Source organism: Cygnus olor, chromosome 8 (assembly GCF_009769625.2).
Source record: "Cygnus olor isolate bCygOlo1 chromosome 8, bCygOlo1.pri.v2, whole genome shotgun sequence".
In the NCBI taxonomy this organism is placed as follows: Eukaryota; Metazoa; Chordata; class Aves; order Anseriformes; family Anatidae; genus Cygnus; species Cygnus olor.
Genome location: NC_049176.1, coordinates 19,627,505 through 19,648,926, shown reverse-complemented (window position 1 = coordinate 19,648,926; position 21,422 = coordinate 19,627,505).

Sequence of the window (21,422 nt, the reverse complement as noted above, 5' to 3'; positions counted from 1 at the left end):
TAGCTGAGATTCAAAATTAGGGTTTGATGAGCAACTCTGATCCCAAATATCCAGTTGAGATACCCAAGCAACACATTACAAGTCTAAGTTTCAAAAGATTAGAGTGAAAGTCTGCTTCGTAAGAAGCAAGCATAAGTTTTGCAATTAGACGATTTAACTTCTTGGTTTCCTTTCCAAATATGCCATTGGATTGTTGTATGATTGTCCTTAGATGCTTAGGGTGTCTTTTTTAAATTCTCTCAGTCTCTGCAGGTGCTTAATATTCAAATCTGAATAGAAGTTTCTGTTTTCTGAATTTTCACTTATCAAACATTATATTGGTATCCCTGAGATGTCTTGCTCATTTCAATGAGCTGGACAGTAATTAAGTTATGACCTAAGCTATCAGTTCTAATAATAGGTAACTGTAATCTTACAACTGTGAAACTTCATTGTTAATAATGCTATTAGGGATGTAATATCTCTATCCTTCCCTATTCAAGCTGCAGAAACAGAAAATTGAAGGAACAGAAGTGTGTTTGCTTTGGAAAGAAGTCATATTGGCATTTATAAATCTGAAATATCAGATTTAGTCTCTGTCCTTAGTTTGGCAAGGCTCAATGGAGTAGATTAGCTCTAGGAAAATGAAAGGCTTAAAGTATAATTAAGGCATGAAAGTCCCCCCAGGTTATTCATTGACACACAAGCATGTTTTGTAATTTGGCTTATACATCCACACAAATTAAAGTGCACTTTTTTTTTTTTTCAGAATGTCTGTAAAAAACGCTTGACACAACTCCTGTTCCACTTCATCCTTAAAAAAAATTAAATAAATTGTATAGAGTTAAATGAATAATTTTGTGTTGCGCTCCATGCAGATCCCAGTTCCAATTTGCTAAAGAGAACACATGTACTTGTAACTACTCACTTCCCAATCAGGAAAACAATACTGTGCAATACTAAGATCACAGAGGCAACTAAATCTAATAAAACAGTAGTAATGGGAGACTTCAACTGTCACCATATAAACTGGTCATATGTCATATTGGGACAAGGTTTAGGAAGCAATTTCTTGACATTTTAAGCAATTGTTTCTTGGAACAGCTAGTTCTAGAGCACACAAGGGGAGAGGTTATGGCCCTAAGTAACACACACAGTTATTTCAAAAACTATAACTGAGCCACTAAATAATAGTGCCCAAAACACAATTACATTCAGATCCTGGGGGGTGGGGGGACTGTACAATAACCTGACATTAAACTTTAGAAAGAAAAAAGTGCTAAGTACAGGGAGATCACTAAAAAAAAATATAAAAAAAATAATGTTAAAATAAAAGTACCAAAACAGAAGCCTTACTGCCTAAATTAAAGGGCAAAATAGGAAATTGCAACTCTAGAATCTGCAACATGGCAACCTATTTTGCTTTAGGCATCTCTGAAGACAGAGAAGTCTTAAACAAAATTGGAAGTAGGAAGGATTGGCACTATTAGAATTAAAGTCTCCTCTATTGATGTGAAATCAAAGAAGATATTTCTTAAGTGTTGACATAGCTACATCCATTTTAATTGTCGCATGAGATTATTCATAGATCTTTGTCCAAAATGAGAAACCTCTACTCTTTAGTCTTTAATAATATATGTAACTTGCAAGATTGAGCACATACAGAACACATATTCTATTTTTCTCATTAATAAAAAGTGGGATTTTTGACAGCCCTCATGACAGTTTGACTAAGTTTTCATTAAAACTGTGAAGTTTTTCTATTTATTTCAGTGGGAGCAGATTTAGGACAGTGCTGTTTTGTAATGAGCAATATAATATATATAATAAATAATATATATATATATATATATATATAATATATAATATAATATATATAATATATAATTATATAATATAATATATAATATATATATATATGATAAATAATACATATAATTCATTTCTAGTTTTTTATCTTCCTCGCAATTCACTTTAATCCTAAAACCAGAAGGGCTTTTATACCTTTTTATGGACAAACCAAATATGATCAGACTAATAAGTACAATAAATCAACAAAAGTCTCTTTTTCTTTTTGTATTGTTTTTGTATCAATTTCCATGAGCCATATTTTTGACTTCCGTTTGTGCTATATTATTCACTGGTTCCTAATTGCTCACATCCTCCCCTTAGGAGCTTGTGTCTGTGTAAAGCCAAGTACCTCCATTTCACTTTCCATTTAAAGCTTTAGTATCGAAGTCCCAGTATGGGTCATTTTCTCTTTTTTTATTTTTGTTCTATTCTTTCTCTAACCTATGGCATTTTTAATAAATATACACTTGAATGATGAGTGGTTCTGCAGCATAAAAGAAGCCACTTTAAAGGTAATGCTTTTATGGCTTTCTTGCTAAGGGTTTCCTTTTGTGATCTCTTTTGTCAACTAAAGAAATCATTTTAACCACAAATGGTACCAGTAAATTTCTGGGGGTAACTAACAGGTTACAGATGCTATCCACTTGAAATGACAAATTGTTAGTTACCTACTAGTATCCATGAGCTCAAAAATATTTCAGTCAGAACAATTCTGCTCTTCACAGCTGCTCAAACAGAAAATAAAACAAAACCTACAAAACCAGATTGTGAATATAAACCTCATGACCCTGCTAATACTTAAGAAGGTTGTTCTCCTGAAATTCATCAAAATGTAGCTAATCTCTACCATACTACTTTGAAACGTGACAATATATGCAGTACTATAAAGATTAAAAAAAAAAAAAAAAAAGAATAGAGGAAAAGAAATCCATCCATCTATGTCTCGAGGTACAGATTTCTTGACCTCTCTTGAATACTTCATAGCTAGTGGTGGGTAGTGGTTATCTATTGGGAATTCTGGAAAGTTGCTCCAGCTTTTGTATTAATATTTCCTCTACAGGCTGAGAGGACAGCCAAATTCCAAACAAGAAAAGATTGCAGCAGGTAATCACATTTAATCCTAAACCAAGGTCTTGTTCAGAAAAGTATTTTCAAACTAATTATTTTTCCTGGGTCAGAGAAAGCAGAAGACCTTCTGCTGTTTGGACATGAAAAGGTATAACAAACTTGACTCAGATCAATCAAAAATATATCCATTTTATATATATATATATATGTAAAGTCAAGAGAATGACTTTCACATTCATAAATACTGAATTAATGACACTTCAGATTTACATGTACATCATATGTTAACAACTATAAAACACACTGAAATTGGCCTATTATTCATTTTTATTTACAACATTTTCTTTAAATTGCATACAAGGAAATTGGTTGCAATTTAAATTTTGCAAAACCACAGTGTTTGTCTACATATATATATATTTCTATATTGCCTTCAGCATATACATCATTTAATAAACCAAAAGTATCTATTAGGCTAAGAGTTTAAATGCTCGTTCCATGAAGGACCATTAAGTAGAGAAATCAGGTTTGTATATGTAGGTCTAGATAATGTAAATTTTACTGTGATATATTGGGAAAAAAATGGGTGAAGAAGCAATATGGTGTGCTTTTAAAGTTGAATGATCACTTGAAGTCAATAGCAATTCACTCACGTAAAAATAATGTATATACTCAACTCTCAAAACATCATAGGTGGGACTTAAAATACTCCCTGCCTATAAAGTGCTCATGTTTTCACTTCTTTACCAGCTAAAGTTCAAATATTTAAATGTGTTTATGTTATGTTATATTATGTTATGTTATTATTATATTATTATCAAGAAAATATAACAGATGACCAGGAAGCCAAACAGGGAGAAGACTGGTGTATGATGAAGAGCTGTTGAAAGACAGGTGACATGGCCAGGCAAGGAGACGGTAGATTCAGGTAGGGAGAAGACACATGAGGAGTGTTAAGCCTAGAACAGCCTTGGAAAAGATACTGCAGCTTGGTTGAAAATGTGTGATTATTTACTGGGGAAACCATAAAATAAAGGATAAAAGAATCAATAGCATCAGTAGTTTGCAAAAAGTTAGTTTCAAAATTAGAGTTACAGGAATGAGAGACAGAGGAGGAACAGGTCTATCCTAGGGCTGGTCAGGGGGACTGTTCAGGACTTCCATAGTCCAAAAGAGAAGAAGATTACCACAACCAGCAGTGAGACAGAAGTTTCTAACTCTGGGCCAACTCTCAGAAGCCCCCTGTTATCTTCTTTTCAACCCCAAATCTCTATCCTTCTAATTCCTTCCTGCCTCCAGCTGGGCTCAGACCTACTTATTACCGTTGCTGTTTTCCAGTTACACTTCAAAAGACCCATTTTTGTTATAAGACATCTTAGCAGCAGGTGATGTTGGTGTTTGAATGAGATTAGTAGTGTACATCTTACCTACACCCATTAGAATATGCTTCCTGCCAAGTCAGGATTTTATTCTAGGATTCCGATAGTCTGCTGTAATAAGTGTAGGTGAAACCTAAATAACAGAGCATGTATCTTACTCCACACAAATGATGATACACATGAAAAATGACAATCTACCATTGTTGGAAATCAGTCATTTTGTGTAAATCTTGTGAATCCAAAAGTTTTAGCCTTGTTGAAGAACTCTGCTTGTTGCTAAAATGATAATATAATGGAGTTTGTTTGCTATTAAAATCCTAAATCCAATAGCTCACCATAAGGAAGATATATGCAAGCTATTTTCAATAACAATGAAATGGTGATATCACCATTGAGAAGTTAGGAAGTGATCTATTAAAGTTGCTAAACCTTAAATAATTTGTATTATAATTCCATTCTGAACATCTGTGGTGCTATGTAACAGTGATTAAACTGAAAAATCAGTGTCAGCCTGAGCTCACAACTGACTGTACAGATGTCAGAACAATGCTGAGAGGGTAAGTTAATGTTAAAGTGTCACACAAACACTGAACTGAAAACAGTTGTAGAAATCTTCCTAGCACTATAGCAATTTTGTCTTCAGAGCAAGGCTGGACAGCGTACAATAATAACATATGAAAATATCCACTGAGCATTAGACATTATATAAGATAATGAGCTTTTACTGAGTAGAATTTATCCAAAGGACTAATGAAATAGGGGGCTGTGGAAATTAAACAACATGTAACAGGGTAATTAAAGACTGTATTATAGTGCAACTATGCTGATTAAATAAATAAGGGTTAAACAGCTGGCCTTAATTCTGCTGCATAATCATTTAAGGATGAGATTTTGAACTCAACATGCTTTTAACTTATTGAAATGTATATACAAAAGTGATGCAAACACACTGTAGACTATATACAGCTGTAATGACTAATAACATGAAATTTTTAAAGCATAACATAGATCTCTTTCTATGTCAAAGCAGGATCGATTCTATCTATGTCACTCCTGACAGACATTTGTCTAACTGTTTCTTAAAGCTTTCAGTGATGGACAGCCTTCCCCAGGCAATCTATCCTAACCTTTCTCTTACCATCCTCACTGTTTAAAAATTCTTCCTAAGATCTAAACTGAATCTTCCTTATTGCAATTTAAGTTCCATATTTCTTTTTTCTACCCATCACAAACATGGACAACAGATTGTTCCCTGGCTCTTTACAGCAGTATTCTGTGTATCTGGAGACTGTTATCTTGTCACTCTCAGTCTTTTCCTCCTTAGGTTAAGCAATCCAGTTCATTCGCTGTGTTCTCCAAGGTCATGTTTTATAAACACCTGAGACTTCTTGTTATAATCCTCTGACTAGCTCTAATTGGTCCACCTCTTTTATGAAGTCTGGTACATAAAGCTCGATCTAACATTCTAGCTAGAGACCAAGAGCTGAAGAATACTGCTCTAGCCAAGAACAGTGTAACTTCACATGCAGCAATTAAATAAAGCATGTCTAAAAGAAGTTAATTATTATATACCAATTTTTAATCTGGCAGATAAATATTTGGTGGGGAAGGGTTACATCTCAAAGTAAATAAAATGTGTTTCTTCTGAAACTGTGCTTGCTTAATTGCAATTACTGATATATTACACATTTGTAGAGTGAAGCACATCACCAGTGATATATCATTTACTTGAGCACCTTCCTTTGGTTCATTCAAGAATGGAAGTTGCAGTGAGTTGTGCTAAAACACTTTTGGCTTTTGAGCCATGTTAGCTGTCATCTTAAGTGAATCCCTTCAATCAACATAATAAAATATGTTATCAAAATCCTGTATGATTAATTCATTGTAATCTATCAAACATGATGGAAGTATTAGGATGGAAAAGTAATGGATTCTTTATATTACTGTTACCAGTCACAGCTGTTTCAAGATGAATGGAGAAACAACAGGACAAGTCATATGCTGAACTACACAAATTTACAATATTTGAGGATTTTTCCCCTGGAGTTAACAAAAGGTGATATGGTAAGAAGGAATTTGGCATTGGGAAAATAGGGCACTTCCTATTTGTAAAAGTGTACAGAATTCCAGGGAAATAAAGAGTGCACACTTTCTGAAGCAAAGAAATACGTTACAGTACATTGGATAGGACCAGCACTGTGTACTGAGGAATTACTCCAAGCCTTTAATAAATATTTACTCTGCTGTTTAATAAAGATTGAATAACCCTTAGAAATTAAAGTCATGTGATTTAAATAACATATCCAAAGAGGTACATAACCCCCACTTGCAGAAAAAGACAGTATTTTAGTAAGATTTGGAAAGTTATTATTTTCTTTATCCGGATAGCTGAGATGAATATCGGAGACCATCAAGCTACAGAATGGCTCAGAATCACCAAACTAAAAAAGGAGATTATCCTTCTAAACTTCTTCCAGATAATATATCTGTGACATCAGAATAGCTGCATTTCCATGTTATCTTTGTCCTACCAACTTCTCAGATTTCCAAACTGAAACATCTCCAGATTGGCTTACGTTGACCATTCAACACCAGAGGTCAGACTGCAGCATATCAGTGTTCATTTTCAGTCAGCTGCTGGCCATATTGAGCTGAGTATGCTTCATTTTGGGTCATGCTGCTGTTTTTTAAGCCAGATGGTTTCCACAAGTAATGTCAACTAGTGGCTGGGATACATCAGTGTAGGGTGTGTCTCATCCACAATCTGCCCCTAAGGTACTGTGTGTGATTGCCAATGATCAGGGTCCTGCAGGCCTGTGTCCTTGGTGGTGTGGTTGCTGCCCCTGCTAACACTGCAATCACTGTTACCTTCCCTCACTGAGCATCTCACTCTTGCTACTACTTGGCAGACACAAGTTATCTGAGTGATAACTCTGCATTCACAGTCAGCTTCAAACTCCCATCCCAAAACCCTGTGTTGAGATTTCTACAGGGTTCAGTAAATGTGGTTCTTACTATGGTGTTATAAAATGCCTTGCATTCTCAAACCCTACAGGGGAAGAGGGACCAATAAGTCTCAGATGACAAGTTTGCATGGGAAATAATGTGATACATAGGTAATAATGATGGAAGTGGCTTCACCCTTTTTCTTGCAGCACATGTGCTGTAGTATATGTCCTTAGGAATTTTTTACACAGCTTAATCATATGAAACTGAGGTAAACTTGATAAATTCCTTCACAAGTAAGTGATCTGCTCTTTCATTCTTTGCACATACCTGCATTGGAGGGCTTTCACTCGCCCAAGAACACGATGAAGCTAAAAACAAGAACTTATATAATCTCTACGTAGCCTGTTTTTTAAAACTTTTTAGGAAGCAAGCAAGCAACAGTCTAGAGATATTAACATGGCATACAGTTGAATTGCCAGTAGAAGAAAATTATTCCACTAGTTTTGTTTTTATTTCTTATTGAAAAGGTCTATCATCATGATCTCTAAAATGTACTAAATGGTTGAATCTACAATAACTCCTTGATTTACATCAGGAGAACAATTTTTCAAGTAAATATCTCCCTTGTTTCAATTTGCTGAGATTCAAAACACATCACTGAGTGGTCTTGGGGCTTTTGAGCTCGATTCTTTTCAGATGAAAATGAACCATAAGCAAAGCTCTAGGAGCAAACAGAATATGCTTTGGCTGCTAATGGGTATACAGTTTGCAGGAACTGCCAAGAATTAACATGAAATCTCTCCCCCTACTGCAAATTCTTCAACATATGGCCCAGATACATAGACCAGTAATTGGTTTAATTATAACATTTAGTGGGATTTTGAGAGATTTCAGTCATGATTCTGTCTTTTTCACTTAGTAACATTAAAATGAAATGACACTATGATACAATGTTAGGAAATGCATTGATAAAAAATTACAACTCTCAAATATCTATTAAAGGTGCTTAAGTAGTCTATAGAAATGCAGTCTATTTTAACTTCAGTTTATGAAACATTTTTCTTGGATGCCCATAAAACTAGCTTTACTATTTTTCTATGGTTCTTAAATTATCTTTCTTCACTGGCATCAGTGAGTTGTGAAAGACACTATAAACTAGGAGGGAAGACATCCCCTGATTTATAACCCTGATCTCAGTTGCAAGATTGCTTACTATCATTGTAACTTAAAATGACTCTTTACTAGTCTCAGTTTGTCTTATAACCACAACACAAAAGCGTGAGATATTAATAGCAAAATAAACAGAAACATCAAGGCAGAACCAAAACACAGGTGAAGAATACTAAAAAATACAGTTTAACACATTGCTCTGACCCTCTGATAAATAAGGCCCTTGCAAATAAAACTCTCAGATATGTAGTTTATCTGTGAAATGAGCCACCTAAGTGTTTGTGGAATCTGTGTATTTGGACTTAGGAACATGATGGGTTCCTATACAAGAAATCCAGTCAAGCTAGTCACATGCTGAGACATTTGCAAGGACAGATCCCAGAAGGGGAATACTATACTAGGGTGGAAGCCTGAAAAAATGATGCTAGATCCACTTCTGAGTGAAAATGTTTAGGAACTGTGGAATCAATCATGTGAAATCACACTATGAGCCAAGATGTATGCTGTTTTCCTTTGATTGCAGTTTTTCACATTCTGATAATTTTCAAAATAAAAACAAAGACAAAAACAAATAAAAACAACAAAACACAATTGCAATGTATTACAAATCACAAAATGATTTTGTAACAGTAGGTTAAACAGAGTCCTGTCAGAGCCCTTTAAAGTAAAAACAATTGCAATTCCTCCTTAAAGAGAAATACATGATCCTGGGAAAAGTCAGCTAGGTGACTGTTCTGTGATCTTTAGCTGAACATGCAGAAATGTTAACAGTGCCCTTTCTACTTCTGCAGACCTTCATGTACAAGAGCTTTGCTCCTTTTGACCCAAAAGGAGGAAGTGGTATGTGAAGTGCCAGAAGCCTAGTAAGGCACTTCGTTAAGACCTACTCAATAAGGGCTTTAAATGTCAGAAACAATATTTTTAACCTAATCTACAAAACCAGTCATTGAAAAGAATGAGTCCAGTTGCACAAAGTAAATAAGCAATGGTTGTTTAAAGAAACCTCTAATTCTACTTTTCAATGTTAAAAAAAGATAATGCAGAGCCTGTGTAATAAAAGGTCCTGCTGAAAAATAAGGAAGTCAGTGTGCAAAGGTACACTTCATTTTAGAATATGTGAGATTTTTAAAAAAGTAATGTTACTGAAAAATAAACAAGGCATTTTCAGCAACATTTTCCATGGAAGGAGAATCTCATTTGAAAATGCACTCCTAATGGCAATGTCAATTAAAGGACTTCACAGGGATCTTTCAATTGCTTTACACTTTATGTTACTCCCTTGTAAATCTTCCTTTTAGCCACTGGCTGTTTCTGGACAATACCAGCCTCACAATAATGGTGGCAACACTTGCTTATATTTCACCTTTCCAAGTTTGTTTCATATTTTCACAAATGGAAATTGTTAATGGTATTCAGATAAGGCAATGTACAAATTCCCACATGTATGAGAAACAGAGTTAAGTAATTTCTCTTTTCCCTAATTTTGGCACACTTTGAGGGAGACATTTTTCTTGATGTATTCTTCAGTACTCTGCAAACTCCCAGCCCTGGGAGTATGGTTTCCCTTCTTTGACAGTGACTTTGGGAAATGACATGCGTAACATTCAGATCAGGAGACCAAGTGACACAGCAAGTACTCTTACAGCTTTGACCTTCAACTCCTTTTCCACACTGACTCACACATTACATTACCCATCAGAAAGCAGAAGGCACTTTGCTGACAAAAGCTGCTTTTCACATACGGTCAAAGTGGTGAAACTACCTTAGGTAAAAGGACTTTTTTTTCTTTCACTCTGATGAGTGCCAAAGAAAAATGACTAAAAAACAGAAACAGTTTCTTAGGAAGCACCTAATTTTTGACACAGGTCTATTTTCTGCCTGATTTGATGGGAGACAAGAAAGTGGCAAATTTAAGAGCATACTTGAAAATAGTCATTACATTGGTTTGCTGACCAGTTAGTTCAGCAGTGAGTGACATAATTTGCTCCCTTAGACGTCCTCCTGTTTGACATCACAAGAAAAGGCCCATGTGTTAAAGCATGCATCTCATTACATTATGCAGCACAGACCTGATGAGATATGACGTGACGTTAAAGTCTTTTTTGCTTCTGCTAAAACCTTATGGCCCCATATTTCAAATATCTGCAAACACAGATGCCTCAGAAGTCACACTGCTAACTTAGAAAAGGCACTAGTACTCTCCTGACAGAAACTGTACCCCTAATTCTCTCCTTATCTAGCCCTCAGCTTTTAAAACATTCCTTATTTACTCCCTGATTCATATCAAATGGAAAGAAATCACTCATCCAAACACAATTAACTGCTTTTGTTACAAAAATGAAAGACTGCTTCAGACCCACAACTGATTTCACTGGCCACGGATTGACAACAGCTAGTCCACTCTATTTCAAAGGCTCGGCTTCCAAAGATATTGTTCAGAGCCCGATTCTGATGTTAGTTATTCTGCTATACAGTGAGAGGATACCTCAGCTGAAATCGGTGCTACTTAATTCTACTTAATTTGCATTGGTAAAGTTAAGACTTACCCAGCATCTTCAGTTTTAGTGAGAGGTTAAATTCTACTGCTTCAAAGCCAATGAGTAGTCACCTAAAGAAAGATAAAAAAGAAAACTGCAGTAAGAAACACCATATTTCATCTTCTGGGAGATTTGCCAAGAATTCATACGATTTCTTATTTGTCTCTCCATCAGGTGGATAAAGCAAGATTTAGACTTCCAGCTCGGTATACAGCTACTTGCACATACATTTTTCTGGATGTCTTTTCAGCACAAATAGCATTTGTTTATTATTTTTTTTTGAATGGGGCAGGGATGGGTTTGAATGGAGGGCTGGATGAAAGCTTGAAGATTTCTATGGAGAGCCATGTGCATGCACGTGTGTGAGGCTGGGAGGGGCAGTAGGGTGGCAGGCAGAAGGGAGACTACTCTCTGCAAATATTTGAACAGCTGCCTCTCTGCACCCTGTGCCTGCAAGGCTTGACTGAGCCCAGCCTCCATGTGCATGTTAGACGATGTCTTCCCCAAGATGTTCTGCAAGGAGAAAGCTGGGGATGGCAGAGCTGTGCTCCTCTAGCCTGCTCTTTTCATCCATTCCTACACTACAGGAGGTGGGGAAAACCCTCCATGAAAAGTCCCCACTGAGTGGGGATCAGGAGGCAAAGGGAACTATCCTACCTATTTTCTTTCATTCAAATTTAAAAATCCAGAGTATAAAAACAGAGCTGAATGCTAATCAGGCTGTTATTGTAGACCCATCTCCTAAAGCCTGGACTCAGTCCTTTCTCATTCAGGGAACATTAACTGAACAAAATATGAGTAAAGGACCTCGGTGTTTATATAAAAGCTAGCAAAGAACAAAGTCACCATTAGCAGGAGACGCACATTTAATCTCTGTCTGATGCTTACCCTCCACTGCCACCTACTACAAGATACCATTCCAGAACCTGGCCATGCAGAGAAGAAACAAACTGAGCATGAGAGGTGACCTTCACTTGCGTTGTCTGTGCTACTGCTGGGCAAATAACCTCCAAGCAAGCAAATGGAGACAACTAAAGGAGCTGTTTAAAGCAATTTTATAAGGAAAAAGGCAACTTCATTTGTTAGGATCTGGTGCTGGTTCAGGAGGAGTGTCAGGGCAGAGGAGGTGAAAGTGGTCCAGGAAAAGATCTTTATCTTGCACTCTTACTTAGTACTGAAACCCTCAACAAAGTAATGGACCAGGAGGGAATATTTTATAACATGGTGATACATACATTCCATAAAACAAAGCAATCTACCAACCCACCTTTGCCCTCTACATTTTCCATAATCAAAACATGTTATCTTGGAATTGAAGTGATCATCATCAGTGGGTATATGACAGAGGCGTCTAAGTTATGCCACCTTCTGAATTCTGCTTGTAGGGAACTTCATTGAGAGGAACATTTTTAAATTTTATTTTTTATTTTTTCCAGTGAATGGTGGTGAGTCTTTTCCAGTGTCAAGTGACTTCAGGAAGCTGGAATAAAAACAAATGAAAATAAAATCTTAGCAATCTCTCACTTTCCCCTGGTATATACAGGAGTGGCTTTTCCCTGCAGTCAGTTATGTGTTTATCTTTTCTTCATTCTCCCTCTTCTAAAAAAACACTTCTCCATTGAGATCCAAAAGCTGTAACTTCACTCAGTTAATGCCTCATTATATACTGCAGAAAGCATATTGTATGTAGTCCCTGCTATACTCTATGTGCTGTTTGTCTCTGGGAGTGAAAGATGAGGCAGAGAGCCGTAGATGAAATCCTGGACCCATTAAAGGCACGAGGAGTTTTGCCATTGACTTGTATGGGGTCACAGTTTTGCCCTGAGTCTTTTATTTCTGTCTCATACAATGTCAGGCAGCTTGTCAAAACTGATGCCTAGTCGGTTCATTAGGCTGACATGATCAGATACAAATTCACCAAATCTAAACTGTTGGGATCTGCACAGAGTTTAGACCAGAGAAAACAGCCAATTTTAACACAAAACATTCACACGTTTATGAAACTATTCACGTCATTTCTAGTAGGAATACGCATTGAGAATGCACCTAACAGTTTTACAGTCAATTCAGTTTTGCACAATGATATAAAGTAAGCTGAGCTGGCAAATTGTGAGCTATGAAACCTAATTACTTTCATACCAATTCTTCACAACGCAGCCACCATGATTACACTATCGTTACCTTGAATTTATACCAAAGTAGCATGAGGCTCTTAATCTTTCCTAGCAGCATGCACTAAGCATGCACAAGTAATAGGAATAGTAATATCTGCAAAGGTTTGGAAACAGTGAACATTATGTCAGCACATCTGTGCATCTGGTTTGGACATAGAACTTAATTACCTGAAATTGACTGACAGAGCAAGGGCAGTTTTCAGATCCTTTGTTCAGCATAATATACTATGGTAATGAATACTTAAACCCAACATGTTTTACATGCTTTCCATATCCTTTGAATTTTTTACTGCAACATCTCAGAAAACACAAAGCTGAATGCACATCGTAATGCTTGTTTTCCAAATAACAAAATAAAGCCTGAAGTAGATTTCTTTGTTTTAGGATTACGCAGCTTCAGTGAGGATATCCTTATGCTAGTGACTATTATACTCTTTAGAGAATATCGTTAGAGGATATCTTTAAAGGATAACAGATCTAACTACTATAAGTGATATCTCAGCAATAACAACTCCATCCTGTAGAAATTATAAGAGCAGGGGAATCTTTAAAGTCTAAAGTTTTCAAGCAGCACTATATTTTAGCATTTTAATCTACCTCCTGCTTTACCACTCTGAATGAGCAAAATAAAATAAAATAAAATAAAATAAAATAAAAACAGATATTCCCCAATATAGTTGACTGAACAGCTCCAAAAAAAGGCTGAATTTTGCAGCTTGTATTAGTGTAGGACTTTTTAATGAAGCTGCAAATTTCAGTAAAGGTGAGGTAAACTTTTCACCACACAGGCAGCCTCGATAAACCACAGCACACAGCACTGTCGGACAAAGCTACAGCCTGAGGTGAATGGGGGCTCAAACTGGAGACAGTCTGCAAGGTTTGGGCCTATTGCCAATAAATCCACACAATGCTGAGAGACTAAAAGCCTGAGTGTGCTCACATTTATCCTCCTATTAAGCATGAGTAATTGCCTTCCAATGAGTGGAGTTGTATGAATGTAAAAGTAATGCAAGAGTGAAGAATCTCTCCATAGGATGAGGAAAACTGCTTGTATAGAATAATAACCCCCCACTGATCATGCCTGTATTTTTAGCACTGAACTTAGGCTGAACCTCTCTCAAGGTTACAAAACTTTCTGGTAACTTATGTGCATGCCTCCACGTTTTTGGCTTCTGGCCTGGATAAGGCCTGAGAGAACAAATAATCAGTCTAAGGGCTGTTCTCACAGTGTTTCCCACTTAAATGAGAGAGGAAGCACGGGGAATCTCACAGAGCTGCCTGTTTTCAGATGACTTCCAGTCCTCTTTCCAGACCTGCAAGGCCTGTCTAGGGCCTGCAAGACCTGCAGTCGAGTGCAGCCTCTTCCTCTTCTCCCCACCTCCTGTGTCAGCTGCTACTTCATCAGAAGCCTGGCCGCAGGATACCTGGCACTGCAGAGAGCTCCGTGAGGGCTCTAGTGCCCCCTAAATGTGCGCGGATAAACTCTGATCACAGGGGGGCTCTCTGTACAGATCACAAACCTGGTCTTGAAGAATGCCCTGCAGACATCCTCAGAGGATCTACTCACTGACATGGCTTCAGTGAAACACCCATCTTGGCACATATCCTTTCACGTCACTGTGACCACAGTCAGAGTTTGTTCACAGGAAATAGAAATAAATACTTGCACACTGTTCTAAGGCAAATCCCAGATACAAGAGTTTTTGAAAATTTTCCACAAACGTTTATGTATTCTGTTTCTCCCCACCAGTATTTTAATTCTTTCCCCTATATGCCTTCCCTTCTACTCCCTTTCTCCCCCAGTTTTAAAACTGCAGCTTATGTGTGTGTGGTTTTTGTTTGTTTGTTTGTTTTGTGAAAGCAGAGTTTTGGGAAACATGGTCGCATGTTCTCACAGGAAAGTAGGCCCAGGCAGTGCAGAAAGTCAAAGTAAACAGTGTCAGTTGGATGTCCTGAACATGTCCTTTTAGATCTCAGTAAAAAAAAAAAAAAAAAAAAAAAAAAAAAACTAAATTTTGATGTGGATCTCCTTTTCAGTCCATCAAGGAGAGGGGGTTGTAGGAAGGACTCACATTCACTAGTAGGCCTCAGATAAGCTGAGGCACTACTCCTGCTGCTTCGCCTCCCCAGGGTTCTCACCTCAGCCACCATCCCTTCACCCTTTTATACTGTTTTTTTCAACACCTCCCCACACCAAAAAAGGTGTATCTAGGTGTATCACAGTTTGAGATCTGTTCTCCTGTCTTGTAATTTCCAAGGAATTTACAAACAAAAGCAGTAATTGCTCTTTAGCAGACAGAAAAATGCATCATTTCACAGACAAATGTACTTTTGTGATTGACTTTTGTTCTTTTTCATTGTTTCCCTTAGTTACAGCTTTCTAAATGTCTAATAAAATAATTATAATATAATTATAATATGTTATAGTATAGCAGTATAATAAAATATCTAAAGTTGACTCGATTCTCAACTAAATTTTGAATATACATAAAGACAACCCTTTATTGGGTTACTTGGGCACTAAAAGGCATTTAATACTTCAGCTGTGTAGTTTGTGTTGGTCAGGGCTAGTTGATTTCAAACAGCTACTGATTAATGTTTATGCCACAACTTTAATTTTTCTTCTACCTGGCCTGCCTACATTTTCCTTTTAAGCCTGTTTTCTGATCACACTGCTGGCCTCAAGGTCCAGAATACTGCTAGAGGCTGAGGCCAATGCAATTATCACCGCATGCTATTTCAAGCATATGTTCATTATCACTGTTTTGCACAGAGCACACTTGATGAGAACCAATTGATTTTATAGCACCGACTAAGACATGATACAAATGTCTCTCAATGGGAACAAGTGCTGGGTGAATTCTTTTGCTGATTAATAAATTGAGTTTCAGGAAACACTGAACAGGACACTATTTGTCATTCAACTACTATTTTTTGTCCCCTCATCCAGAAAGGAAAAAAAAAAAAAAAAGGAGAGAGAGAAAGAGAGAAAGAAATTGCAAAAAGATCTTTTTATAAAAACAAACAAAGCATTTATTTATTAAAAAAAAAAAAAAAAGTTCACCTAAAATGACTGATGAGCCTTCCCTCCTCCCCTCCATTTCACTGTGTTCTAGACATTTTCTTTTTAAGTTTACTCAGGAAATACTTTTTCCTTTATTCCTTGGGTTTAAAATTTTTATTCAGCATGAGTTTGTTTTTTTGTTGTTGTTTTGGTTTTTTTGTTTGTTTGTTTGTTTTTGGAATTGACCTAATATTGCATCCTTTTACTTGAATTTGTCCTACCAACATACATCTAATATTTTTAAACAGCTAAAATGTATTCAGAGTTGTAAAATGTTTACATAAATATACCAAATAATAAGTTAGATTCCCCTAAAATCTATACTGTTTTTATTGCTGCATAACTCCTTTGCTTTTGGTATAGTTCCTCCATGTAACATAAGTGTTAGGAATAACCAGTCTTAGGAATATCGTGTCTTCAAAAGTCCTTTTCTTTGATGCCTGCCTCTACCTTCCCTGAAAAGCAGCACTTCACAAAATGATGCTGTTCTTTTTTTTTTTTTTTTTAGAATTGTTGCAAGGTTTCGGTATAGTGTTGTCCACAGTAGATATTCTGTAGCTGGCACTTCATTATTATCATTTTGATTGCACCAGATTTATCTTGAGATGAAAAGTAAACATCATTATCCTCACTGGAAACCAGTATACTTTGCTCTGTAATTACAGGTCTGATCATTACCATTGCCATTCTTGAATGACCCAGGAGTAGTAGAACATAGAGGTAGGATTACAGTAATGTGTGATTGATGATGGCTGCTTTCAATACATTATATGATATAAGTGAGCACCTAACAGATGGATTTCATCACTATGTAACATATAAATTCCAGTATATGATAAATTTCCCTACCACCAGTGTACTACAATGTTCTTTACAAAAATAATGTATTATTCTAGTCAGAACATCAACTAAATTGCAGTTTATGCATTTCATTATACAGCAGAATCTTTTCATCTTACAGTAAATTATTTTTTATTCTTATTATACAGTATTATTTTTTTTAATGTTCTAAGCTAACCTAACAAATAATTGTGGTTTTTTTTTTTTTTTTTAATTAAACGTGCAAAGATAGAGAAGATATTATTAGACTTTTTATGTTCTCATGGCTTAGAGATGACTGACCTTAGAGCTTTTCAAGATGTTTTACTATCAGTTGTTTCACATAAGTAGACATTTCTCTTTTGCCTAATTATAAAGGACAGATCTTGACCTCTGCCCCAAGAAGACCAAATAATCTAGACAGCTGAGGATTCTCCCAGTGTAATGGCTTTTATAACCTAAGGTTTCTCCTAAGCTCTGTACTGGCGTAAATATCTGTACTCTGTAAAGATGGATCAAAGTTCTTTAGTAGAAGAAAAGCAGACTCTGTTTTCTCCAATCTTTTTTCCAGACCATGTGTATCAATTAAAAAATGCAAGAAATATATATTAAAATTTGTTAAAACAACATATCTGCTGATCTGCCAAGATGTGATCCCTAACGGTACCGTTTAATTGTATCCTACTTTGTTACCTTCAATGTGGAAAGAAAAATTTAAAAATAAAATTGCTTTAGTTCAATATAAGACCACAGAGAACAGAAGGTCTGATTGTTTCCTTGACGTAGAGCAAGACAGGAGCTGTCAGAGTTTAGAAGAACCAGGAAGGGAAAAAATAATAGGGACTGCCCAGGGGGAACTTGCTAACTTGTCTAAAAGGGGTAAACTAACTTAAGCTTGTTCAGCTTTTCATTATTTCCCAAACACCTTGAGGGAAAAAAAAAAAAAGAAAAAAAAAAAAGACTGGAAAAGAGGAGAGGGGGACCATTGGCAGGGCATGCTTTGCCGCACAACCTGATCCCCAGAGTTTCGCCTCTGTTATCTTCTTGATCCACAGATCCACAGATCCTTCCTATGCAGCCTGAGCAGCAGTGCTACGTCACAGTTTCACGTAAAGGCAGACACAACTAGAGAACACCATGTTGCAGGAGCAATGAAGAGTTCCCAGGTCTGAAAAGGCAGCCCCGCTTTTTATGTACAAAGGAAGAGTTCCCAGGTCTGACAATACATCCTAGTTTTTTTTTATGTACAAGCCACTGTTATGATAAAATATAACATTTTATTTAATGAAAAATTATTTACATTTCTATGAAACATATTCTAAGTGTCTTTAAAGGAATCTACATTAACATTAGGGTAAATTTTACCACCATTTCTATGTTTTATAAGGTGGTAATATAATCCAGTGTAGTTTCTGAGTCCCCTCTGAGCTTCACCAGAAGATACAACCTCAAGTACTTACATGTCTCCTTAATGTTTTTTGGTTTACAGCCCTTACACAGGGCTCATAAGACCTCTTATGACCATTAGAAATTCTACACAGAAATCTTGCATAGATTTAAGTGACTTATAATGTACGCAGTAAAAATACAAAGGCACATGTTATTCCTCCAGAAAATGAATCCATAAGTTGTTGCTGACTTTAGCTGACCTTCACACAAGTGTTTCATGATCAGTATGGAATGTGGGATGTCTATGTCTGTAAAATGTTTTGTTTGAAAATACAGTCCAATAACATTGATTTATGGTGATGTCTACTCTCTAAACCCTTATGGATACTGCATTTAGAATGAATGAAATAGTGACAGTACATTACTCTGTGTGTGGTGAGTGCTCTTGAAGCATGAATCACACTTACACATGTCTAAGTGGAATCATTTTAGAGACATTAAAGTTCAGAAATGCAGTTTACAGTTCAGAATTTCTTTGTAAACAAATGGTTTATTACTGGTTTAACATTTAAATCTCCTGCTTGTGTATTCAGTGCTGTAAAAATGTAAAAAATAAAGAGAAGTTATATGATGACCAGAGATTCAAAAATAACAGTTAAAATTAAAGATTTTATTATTTATAGTTATGCATTTTATTAATACAACCTGCATTAATTGCAGGTTAACTGCAGTATCCTGATGCGCACTGTAGAAGTATACAAGATATTGACACTGAAAGCTGACAAATCTGGGAGTTAAAATTGAGATTTATATAATGGCAGGTCATTATTATTTCTCTGCATATGTATGTCTCTAATATTTTGTATTGGAATTCTTTATAAAAAAAAAAAAATAAGACACATAGCTATAAGTTCACCTAGTTTTCACAGCAGGCATCAACAGGATGAAATCCTAATAACTGATGAATAGCTCTCCACTATATGTCCCAAGAGAAGGACCAGGAAAAAATAAAAAATAAAAAAAATAACACTAGTGTTACACTGCTGTCTGAAGACCATTTAAAAGCAGCTTGTTAGCTGAACTGAGCAGTAGAAGAGCTTGCAGTTAAACAGCTTTGCTAGCAGGTGTTCCCACTACAGTGGTAAACTCCTAAGTGGTTTAACTCATAACAGACATTACAAAACGTGAAAAAGACCATTTTTTTCAGGAGTTACCTATTAGATTGAGATTTTACAAATACACTAACGTATGTATAATAGCAGTATTTTATTTGTGGAGGATATGTTAAGTTGAGAGATTCAAAATGTGATATCATACAAACACACCATAAACAAAGCCAATCCTGCAAAATCTTGCACACATAGTTAGCCTTGCTGAGAACACACATAATAAAGTCAATCCAAAAGTCTAAAGTTAAGGTGTTTCTGTTCAATTTTTCAGTCCAAATAGAGAGAGAACAAACAAACAAAAAGTTCATAATTGGTGCTACCAAGATATACACAGACTATCTAATTTGCAAGAATCTGTCAACATTGTCTCAGAAATTGTCCCCCTAGCTGTATGGATAAAAGAACTAAAAATGGGCAGAGTCAACACAGGCTTCCCAAGGCCGTCTAATGTTTTGCCCCATCTGAGAAGAAGAGTACATTGTATGATTAATCACTTCTTAGATTTTAGCTCATGTTTTTGAGCTTTTCTATGTAGTCCATAGTCTATTTTCTACCCATTCTATATAAAATACCAGCAGACAGCTACTAGGAACCAGACATGAATGTCCTGGCTGAGAGTAAATTACAGTTCCCAACTGCTATGCCATTTCAGGTTCTTTCTTTGAAATATGTTGTAGGTGACTCTAGATTGATGTGGAATTCAATGTCATTATATAATAAAATAGGGACTCTGAAGATATTATATGTCATTTAGTATGAAATTCTTACTCAATCTTCTAGAGAGCTACTTTTTTTTTTTTTTTTTTTTTTTTTTTCCAGACTCCAGGCCACAGTGTTAGTAGAATTTATAATGTACTGCTCAGTGAAAATCCTAGTTATCTGGTATAATATGAGAAAACCAGAGTAAGAAAAGTACAATACCAGTAACAAATAAGTGACCTAGTGACTCCCTTTACTAAAGGTGGAGCGTGAATTTTGTGAACTCTGTCTCTGCAAGCAAGTTTTAACATGTTTTGAACCTTTGGACCACAAGTATTTTGACACTTCTTTTTTTTTTTTTTTCCAGGAATGACCTTCTTGGCTAGAGGACAGAATTACATAAAAAATTGGGATAATTTATCACAGAGGACATTCTTTTCTTCCAAACATATTCCTCCCTTTCCTCTTTCTCATGTGAACTCTCTTAATGCTTTGTATAAGATCATTAACTAAATACACAAAGCATGGTCTCCTGTTTTCTGTACTATATTTTATTTATTTACTATATATATATATTCATTGTATTTTATTTTACATATGGTGTAAGATGAAGATCAGGTTTGCTTGACATGGTCTTGCAGTCTGTTGAAAGGCAAAGGTTGCTTTGTCGCTTTTGATTTATCAGGGATAAATCATTCCTAATGGGTAAATTTTAGCAGTATGTGTGTTTCTCTAAGTTGTGTCAGAGCCACTTGCTCTGCCTGCAGAGCCAGGGTTGTTCTGACCATTCGCAGCCCACTCCCTATATGTTGCAGTTGTAGGACTGTGTCACTGGGAACCCCAGAGAACAAGCCAATGATCAAGCGGAAAGTGCAGCCCACTTGAAAAGATGTATTTGCATTGCTCCTGGAACTATAATAGACCTTTCTTTTCTGAACATTTGTGTAAATATATCAAGCAAATTTTTCAACACCAAAAATATCTCCAGGCCTATACCCAATGAATGACGTCATTTTATTGCAGTAAAAGAATATAGTAGCAGCTAAACTGATGATAAGCAAACCTACCCAATTATAGACTGAGCTGTATGGTAGTTTCAAAACATTGAGCCACTCTGTACAGCCATGAACTATGATTCACTAATCACCCTCCCTTATACTCTAATCAAAGCAAAT